Source organism: Glandiceps talaboti, chromosome 2 (genome assembly GCF_964340395.1).
Source record: "Glandiceps talaboti chromosome 2, keGlaTala1.1, whole genome shotgun sequence".
NCBI classification, from domain to species: Eukaryota; Metazoa; Hemichordata; class Enteropneusta; family Spengelidae; genus Glandiceps; species Glandiceps talaboti.
This window is the reverse complement of record NC_135550.1, coordinates 24,065,842-24,076,019: the sequence shown is the minus strand read 5'-3', so window position 1 is coordinate 24,076,019 and position 10,178 is coordinate 24,065,842.

Genomic DNA, 10,178 nt, shown 5'->3' with positions numbered 1-10,178 from the left:
AGTCAGAACATTAAATGTAGACACCATACTGTCTTTCATCGCTGCTCTGATGAGAAGTGATTTAACCTGGTCGATTTGTTGTACCATAGCCACTGTTGTAATTCCGTCGAAATTTGCATGAAACCCTCCCGTCCATTCATTCCTGACCTTGTCGTTGACAGTGCATACAAATACATGCATAAGTCTCGATGGAAAGTACCAAGGGAAGCTAAACTTGACTTCGAACACTGGTCGAAAGTTGTGTGGAATGGTAGCCGTCTGTTGAAGATAGCAAGGAAAGCGAAGCAATATTGGAGGGGAATCGTCGTCATCAATAGCATGGAGGAAAGCTCCTTCATTACCAGCCATATCTACTTCATAGCAGACTCTGAAGCCGACTAATAATTCAATGACAAGGGACATGACATCTTCATCCAATTCTAAGTGATTCAAGATGCAACATCTTATTACATCCTCGGAAAGGATTGCTTTCTTATCAAATATGGCTTTCACTACAGTGTAGGTAACATCCCGATCACCTGGTGCAAAGTTGTGGATGTTTAAGATTTCCTCACGTGCCTTTCCCAAAACTGATTCAAGTACATCTTTAATGAAATCCAAGTTATGGAAAATGTACTCTTTCAGCATAGGCACATTATTGTATTGCTGAAGTACACCTATGCATTTGAGATATCCAATTGCTTCTTCAAGACATCCCTCAGGCAATCCTGTTCTTCGGGCATTATCCTCAAATTCTGACATTTTCAGAGTCACTCTTGAAAGTGGATCATCCTCAATCCTCTTTTCGTGCAAGGCTTTCTCGATTTCCAACATTTTATTGACTTGTAGGGTCTCCTTATTTGCGAGGTCGATTGGAAGGAGTCTGTAATCACTACTTTGAATGATGTCTACCAGTCGTTGTTTGCAGTGAAATATCTGGGTGTTCGATGACACATTTGCCACTCCGCCTGCCAGTATGACATCACAGGGTGAAGAACAAACCAGTGGATCTGCTTGTAGCTGTGCCTCTCTCTGGGAATCCTTGAAGAACTTCTGAAGCCTAGCACTGATTGTATTAACACTTTCTTCAAGCTTTTCGCTGGATAGCATGTCGGCATGGGTACCAATGATGCAGATTACAACTTCACTTCCAATGGATGAAATTATATCTTTGATCCAGTATCCTACCAGTTTCTGAAAGCTTTCCTCTGATGTTGGCTTATACTGACTGAGGTTCACTACAATGGCATAGAGAGAGTTCCTTGAGTAAAATAGCTGATAAACAGATTGGAGCTGACCACCACCTCCACAGTCAGTGACCTCAACATCAATTGTGTCTGTTATAGGACAGATGACAGTATCCATAAATGACACTCCATCATAACCAACTGACTGTCTTGCAGCAGATGTATCCAACAAAGTCTGCTCAACGCCAGCTTCATCCTCATTACTACCATTGCAAGATTCATTCTCATCTTGAAATTGGGCCAATGTCTTACTAGACACTCTCAAGAGTTTCCGTTTTAGAGTAGACTTGCCTGACTTCTGTGCTCCTATCAATATTATTCGTCCTCTCTTGACTTGACTTGACATGAGTGAACTTCCTTTTTTCTCAGCTTTTTCCATATCAGCTAAAATGGCTTTCAAAGGTTTAGTTTTATCAATCCCAGGCGGAATATCTCTCATTATGTTGCCAGTGACCTTTATTTCCAGAATTGGAGCATTTGACCTAGTTGCAGCGTTGTTTTCTAACTCCTTTAAGGCGTGTGATACGAAGTACAGCTGGTTGTTGGAAAGGTCAACTCTTTTCAACCTGGTAGCATTCTTAATTGATGGTGGAATACATTTCACACGATTACCACTGATATCAATGACCTGCAACTTTGAGTTAGCTTCCTCTGCAGGAGGTATGGCGTTTGTGATGGTATTTATCCGATTATTCTTGGCATGGAACTCCTCCAGTGTGGGGTGTTCAAATACTGCAGTAGGAACAGCACTTAGTTCGTTATCTTCAATTGACAGTGACTTCAAATGTGTAAGGTCTTTGATATCACCTGGTATAATCTCCACACAGTTACCACCAATATCCAACTTGGTCAGGTCGCTGCTTTTAAGGCACTCCAAAGGAATATGACCCACCTTATTGTTCTTTAGGTCAATCTCTTTAAGGTTCTCGATACCACGAGTGTTATCACTAACCTCAGTCGAATCACAAATCTCGTTTCCTTCCAAGGTCACCTTCTTGAGTGCTGGAAAATTCTGAAGTTGACAAGGGAATTTTTCCAGTTTATTTCTTGAGATATCTAAGTTCGTTAGAACTTCACAGTGGAAATTTTCAGGAAGACCAGAAATAACATTACCATGTACATCAAGTGTCTTCAAATGCTTCAATTTGCTCAAATCTGCAGGGAGATTCGTTATTTTGTTGTTCCGTAGTGACAGGAGCTTTAGATTCTGCATTCTTGGGAAGTTGATGTTTGAGAGATCTGAGAGTTTGTTGTTATCCAAGTAGAGTTCTTTCATGCTTGGCTGGGCAATCTTTGGTGGTATGCTCTCGATGACATTATCTCTCAAGGACAGACGAACGAGTTTCATTTTCTCGAGTGAAGTTGATATGTCAGTTATGCAGTTTTTATCCAACTCAAGATGTTTCATTTGGGTTAGTTTATGCATTGGTACTTCAGGAAGTGTGCTTATTTCATTTATTGACAGAACACACTTTTGAAGCTTTGTGAGGTTGCCAAAGTTGACAGGAATGACTTGTATGTTGTTGCCTCGTACATCGAGATGGGTGAGGGTTGTAATAAGGGACAGGTTTTCCAGAACACCAGCATCGCCAGCAGGAACATTTTTGTCAAGGTGGTTGTGACTTAGGTCCAGGTTTGCCAACTGTTTCAAGTATGAGTTAATATTTGCAGGAATGGAAATAGTCAGGACGGGGTCAGACAATAGTTTTGCACAAAGATTTAGCGTCATTAAGGTGGAAGGTAGATTAGCTATGAGCCTCTCCTCTAGAGAACGAACACCGTTCCGACTCCAGTCAAGGGCCAGCAGCTGCCGAAGCCCTTTTATTTCATTGGGAATCACAGCAATTGAGTTGTCGGCTACCAAAAGTTGTTTAAGCTTGTGAAGATTAAACACCTCCTTGTTTAGTTTAGAGAATTTATTACCGCTGATATTCAAGTACCGAAGATTTGTCCCACTTTGAACACCATTGATGTCTGCTAAAGAATTCCCTGTTAGATTGAGATATGTAAGATTTGGTAGCGCATATAATTCATACGATATCCAACTGATATTATTGTTGCTTAGATCAATGTATCGTAGACCTGTCAGCGCGCTGATGTCACCGGAAATGGACGTTAGGCGATTGTACGACAGTATCAGTGTCTTGACATCAGTTCTTTCATACTCGATCAACTCGTCTGGAATGACTCGTAGACCTTTCTTGGAGGCGTCATGTTTTGGAGATGGCGGAGTAATATTATCAGTGGCTGTGCGTTTTGAAATTCCGGATCCCATTTTACATGTCACTATAGGAAAAATTAAAGCTGGTCACACCATGGTATATGGATTATGTCGCCTTGTCGAGTTGTAACAAAGCATTTCAAAACAAAACAAATTTCATGTTGAAAATGCAAAAGGAAAACGCATATGAAAAATTAAACAGCTATTATAATTTCTTGCTGTAAAATGTCTTCAAATTAGACATTAATATAACAAACAGTGACAATCAGCATTCACATCCAAACTGTTCATTGACGAATTTAGGATGATTTGTTCATTGATTTCAAAGAGTTGTTTAATAGCTCAATTTGTTAGATGTCCCACGAATAGTAGTGATAACATTGAAGATGACAACCATAAAACGTACAATAAACGCAGGGTATATATTACCACTAACCTGTGTAATAAACCAATTCCTTGGCTCACTCATGTCAACTGCCTGATAACATTATATGGGTTTGGCAAGGGTATTCAGTACTCCATTGTGTGGTGTCAGTCGGTAATAGGCACTGTATTACAGAGGCTAAGAACGAATCATATAAATACATTTTCCCTTTCAGATTAAAGATCTCATTGAGTGAAGTGCAAGGTCAAAAAGTGGGAATGAGAGGATCTAACTCGAGTCTCACCCATTTCATTTACAGGTTTGTCATATTCTGTTCCATAGGATGAATTGCACTTCTTGTTTTTGTGGGGTATGTTGTTACTACCTGTAGTCGAGGTCTATGTCCAACCACTAGCTTCCATCATTTTATTTTGTTGCGATTTCGGGTCCGTAAATTTACTTGCATTGTATTTACTGGATGCGCAATGCACGTGATATATGAGAGTATTGGCATCTATCTGAGTCTGTCTGTCTGTCTGTCTGTCTGTCTGTCTGTCTGTCTGCCTGCCTGCCTGCCTTCCTAAATTTATGTCTGTGAGGAAAGGGTCAATAGCAACGCTTTGACAATGAGGATGACATTGTTTATATTTTTAAGATTTTAAAATTTATTTTCGGGGGACAACTGTTGTCCCATGACGTTTGGTAGCAATTACAGCTTATTGTTTTTTTTTAGATTTTGAGAGTCAATGTGTTGTGAACGCCCCCAGGTAGTGAGAAAATCTAAAACAAATATTGAGCTGGTTACTCTCCACTCATACCTTCCACCAGCATACCGTATCAGCACACGCACTAGTCTTTTTCAGACAGAAGTATCGGTTCGTTCCAATCTTTGACCCCTCTTCATCTTTCAAATGTACCGTGCATACACATATTGTTTCTAGTGGGTTAAATATTACACTATATGACTGTTCTTCCGTCATTTCATGTGAGACTTTAGTCTGTGCCTTCATACCGAGGCATGCAAACTTTGGGTGTTTATGTTGGTTTCTATCGCTACTTCGAAACTATACTGTCGTAAATGTGAGTAATGTTGGAGCCTTTTGTTTTCTGTGATGGAGGTGTTAGATGTTACCAATGTAGTGTTAAATAGTTGCATCTATTTTCTCTAAACTGAAGATAAAGTCTTATGTATATACAACGTGAATACTAGTCTAAAATTACTTGCTTGAAACACTCCCGTGTCACGTACAAATTTAGTTTGTTGAGAAAAAATCGTTAGGTTGCTGCCATTATATTTGGTGAAAACTACTGCATTTTACAATATGTGTTAAATGGAGTCTTGTATTCGCTGAAGTGTTGAATTTTAGTTTAGTTTTAGTTTCCTTTAAATACCTTTAAATGACCGATACAGGTTAGCATGTACTCTCTTACATGATTCACTATGCTGCCTTATTGCAATCATTCATGAGTTATATGCGCAACCCACCTGTTTACCCAGGATAAGTGGCCATTTTGAGCAGAATTTACGGCGAGCTCCTCACAGATGGTCCTAGGTCTTTCTATTGACTTCCAATATGATAGGATGACTGTAACTACTTATGTTCCAATATGCTACTCTTTATCTAAACAAAGAAAGCACAAACTATGCAGAGGAGCTACAAGTGAAATTTTAGTAGTTTTTGCAAACTATACGGTTATCTCGTTTGTTCGTAGAGTTAACGGCTTGACAAACTGTCAAAAGCAAAGTGCCATTATGTACCTGATCTTAGTCTCTCTATGACATAGTGATAGCGGGATTGCGCTCCATGTCATGGCCCCAAATAAACGTGTTGCCTCCTGTATAGTGTGTTAATATACTGAAATCACAGGTAATGAGAGACAGATATGACGAAAAGTATCACCTACTCACGTACGGATTTATAATTGAAGGCCACGTGAAATCAATCGCAAAATACACAAAAAAAGAAATATTGTAAGTGCAGGAAATAACCAGGTTTACTACATACCTGTTGTCGTGAAAAACAAATGTCGTACTTTTGGCTGAATATCGTGTCAAAGTTAACAAAGAAACCATGGGCATCTGTCGACGAAAAGACAGTCTAAGGTGCTAGTTGCAAAGGTTAGCACAGATCAGGTGATATACAAGCCAAAGTGTCAACACTCAACTAGGCTTTTTCTGTTTACCATCATTATAAATGTCATGTCGAGTATAATTTATACCCACCACTTTCTGAATTCCGCATTCCACATTTCACAGTCAGCAATAACAGATTTTTATTGTCCGTGAAGAATTTACTTAATACCTATTTAAACATCATGTAGTCCCCTACGACTGGGAATCATAATTCGGGATCATATACGTACACGAACTCCTAAATTTGCATTGCTAAATGTGGATGTCTGCCAGCAGTACTATTGAAGGATTTCTTAGCGTAAACTTATTAATATTTCATTTCAAATGTAGTATGATATTTCAAGCACAGCATGCATGCATGCAGCATACATACATACATACATACATACATACATACATACATACATACATACAAACACATACATACATACATACATACATACATACATACACACACACACACACACACACACACACATACAGACAGACAGACAGACACATAGACTATTCATCCCTAAATTATAACCTCCTTACGGAAGGTAAAAATGACTGAAAATAGATTGGAAAGAAAATTTACACGGAAATTGAAGTAAATTGTTAGTTTTGAATATCAAAAAACTAGGGTCGGTCGGCTTATCAGAAGCACACAATTTATCTAAATTTGACCTTGGTATAGTTAATGATAAATAATTTATAGCATATTCGTTACATGATAGCTATATGAAGGCTATCCGTGATAATGTATATATATAATTTTGTCAGCAATAAATATTAACAATATTAACAAAGCTGGTTTGAACTTTCACCCCACCATGCCTAGAGATTTGACACATCCAATTGCGTATATTACTGGAATAGTTTTCATTGGCAATGTAAAGTATATACATGTTATATATACTGCATGCTGTAGGACACTGTGATATTTTGTCATGTTATGAAGAATACCTTTGGCTATTATTTATCCTCGAAAGTATGAAAGAAGTTGTAAATATATACTTATGCGTATAAAATGAGTTCATTGTACCTTTTGCGGAGAGATGCGATATTGTCGTTTTGTAGCAAGGGTGTATTCAGTAATTAAATTATAAAGGGTAGGGACGGAGCAAAGGGAATTAGTCTGTGATGTTGGCGTCCACTGCTGCAAGATCCCATCACTGCCACCATAGTACTGTAATTTGTCGGAAAACATTAGTCAAATTGCTACTGATAACCATTCAGTGAATCATTTATCGTGACGTGACGTGACGTGACGTGAGGAGAGGAGTGGGTCTTACGGAGTGAATGGAAAACTATGGTAAGATATTGAGGATAATATGGTGGAGATGGAATGTTGACCTCAGTCCCAACAATGTCGTCAGTGCGCTCGTCAAGTCTTTGGGAGATCTGGCCTTCAGCTATATGCCAATTAGATCCTAACACAGGTATTAGTTCATGAAGTGCCTTCACACAAAATCACTGTGTTGGTGGTAGTTGGAAACGACACATGCCATTAAAATTATCGATGTGTCTGCTTGATTTCGTAAAGTGCTTGACCCCCCTCCCCCTTATAATTACTGAAGGTTCCACAAAACAAAAACTCTATGTCCAGTGATATTGATATGGAATCAATGATACCTATTGTCTTGTAAGGAGATAAATGTCCTTCAAGCTGACAAGAAGAAATGGTTGCTCTTTAAGGTCTGAAGTAATCAATATGTCGTTCACTTTCTGCAAGAAACTACTCATTAATGTAATGTGTAATTGTGGTACGTGGAACATCAAGGAGTCATCGATGACTTTTTGGGATAGAAAACAAGACGCATAGTTTCCGATCTAATGTACCGTTTATATTTATTTCATACGATTATTCGTCTATTTCTTTTAAGATATCGCCCTTGGAATAAAATATTTACTATACATATTTTTATTGAGGTCTATTTTTTTCGCGTAAAGTGTACATGACTGTGCGTTGAGTATATTCATACTACGGCATGGATGATGTGGACGTAAGCAGTTTTGTGACTCTCTGCAGTATAATCATGTATGCATGTGTATATGTATGTATGCAGACATGTATAATGTAGACAATCGTTTTTCTGATAAAGTTGGATTTTGTTTGCCAAATCAACGGTGTTCTTTCTACCTTTTTATGACTTTCGGGATGGAGGACACACAATAGATAATACACAATCGATTACGTAACTAGCATAGCAACACACCCTTTAAAAATCAACGAACGCATTAAATTTTATTGTACGGTATCCGTTTCTAACAGATCAGTAGGTTTTGGTTTCCAGTAGAACGAACTGTGCAATGTACTCTCTAAATAGTGTTGGGGCTAGTCCGATTCCCGAAAGAGATAGCCAAGATGGTGAAGTGTCTGGCCGGGAAATTCGTGGGAACATGGGCTTTGGAACTCATCGCATGACCACCAAAGTCTGGTTATGTGAAGCACAGTTGAATCGAAGAATATTGTCCAAGATGTTTGGTTTGGACCCCATGACAGTGATGCTGAAGTCCGAGGATGACAACAGACTTATAGGGCCCATGTCGAATGGATCCTTCTCTATGCAAGCATTAGATCACAACACAGTATGGATTTGTGAAGGAGAACCAGATCACAAGGTATGTAAATATCATCTCGGAAGCTATGAGGAGTATACGTATATTGTTTGTGAGATCTGCCAATGTCGTCAGTCAGTCAGTCAGTCAGTCAAGCAGTCAGTCAGTCAGTCAAGCAGTATGCATGCATTAATGCGTGTGCACGTGTGTGTGTGTGTGTGTGTGTGTGTGTGTGTGGTTTGTTTTCATATCCTTACATATATTGCTCTCTCTCTTTTTTCGACAGCGTCACAGCTTTAATGGTTATGCTAGTATGAAGACAGTTGGTCTCGCTGCATTAGATTTCAGTTTGTTTTTGACTCACCTGGGACTGCTGATTTCCCTCTTTGTCTATGAAAGGAACACTAGCAGCCGACTGGAAGTAGCAACGATAGTTTGTCTATCCATATGCATCTTTGTAGAGATGGCGATTTTGATTGTCTTGTACGTGGTGGGAATTACTAACGTTGATGAAGGTGACGGACAAGAGACAATTATTGGTCTGAAGACGACACTTCGATTCTGGAACAGCAGCGTTACTGTCCTGAGTGTACTCTTAATTACATTAACTGTAATTGTTGTCGTCACTTTCCTTGTCTAGTTCAGTGTTCAGAGACGTCAACATCAAACATTTAAAACAAATGTATAGTTCATGTGTCGAAATATTTACAGTTTACTAAGTGTGTCTCAAACACTTATTTACAATATGAGTCTATGGTTGAAACTGATCACTGTGCATTTGCTATATAATATTGCAATAGTTCCACAGGATCATTGCAAACACAAGAACTGTTTGTATTTTGAAAGTATTTTTATCTATATAACTATATTTTATAATTTAGCTTGTATTTTATATTCACTGTAAATCCACGTGCACAGATCAGGGGTGTTATTTATATTAAAAATCACCGAATTGACAAAGCACAGCTACATTGATTACAATAACCTGTTGAACAGTAATGTATTTACATAGATTGACTGCATTTGGTATGATTGGAAATGACAAGGGCGAAGTTATAAATGTATAACATATATTTTGTCAATAATTTTGTCATTATTTAGAAGCCAAAAGAAGGAAATGCTACATTCCGAATCATGTTTGTATACCAGGCACAAGCTTATGAGTAATGGATTGTTTGTTAATGTCCACTTTTTTCCTTGTTTGGATTCCAGTGAGACAATAAACTTTAAATTGTGGAAAACGACCATTAGACTATACCTTGTTTTCGTTGTCATGTCTACCATTTGATAGGCTCTGACACAGATAAGGTCATAGGCCTAGATAGGTCAAGACATTTCAATACTTTTGCAGGTCTTTTTCTTAACACCTGTAGTCGAACTTTATATATGTCCAATCATTTGTTGTTTTTATACAAAATAATTATCCCTATCCGCTATAGCCAGTCAATCATCACAGCGTTAGGTGGAAGTCAAGCAAAGATACGACTATTATAACATAAAGCTTTCACCTTCAGTTTAAAAAGTTAATACCCTCATTTATTGTTTAGTCTCTACTTTATGTAGTATACATAACAATTCGGAAATTGGTGAATAGTGGGTGCTCTGTGTGTCTGCAGTTAACAAACAACAAAAACAAAATCAAATAAACAAACACAAACACACACACACACACACACACACACACACACACAT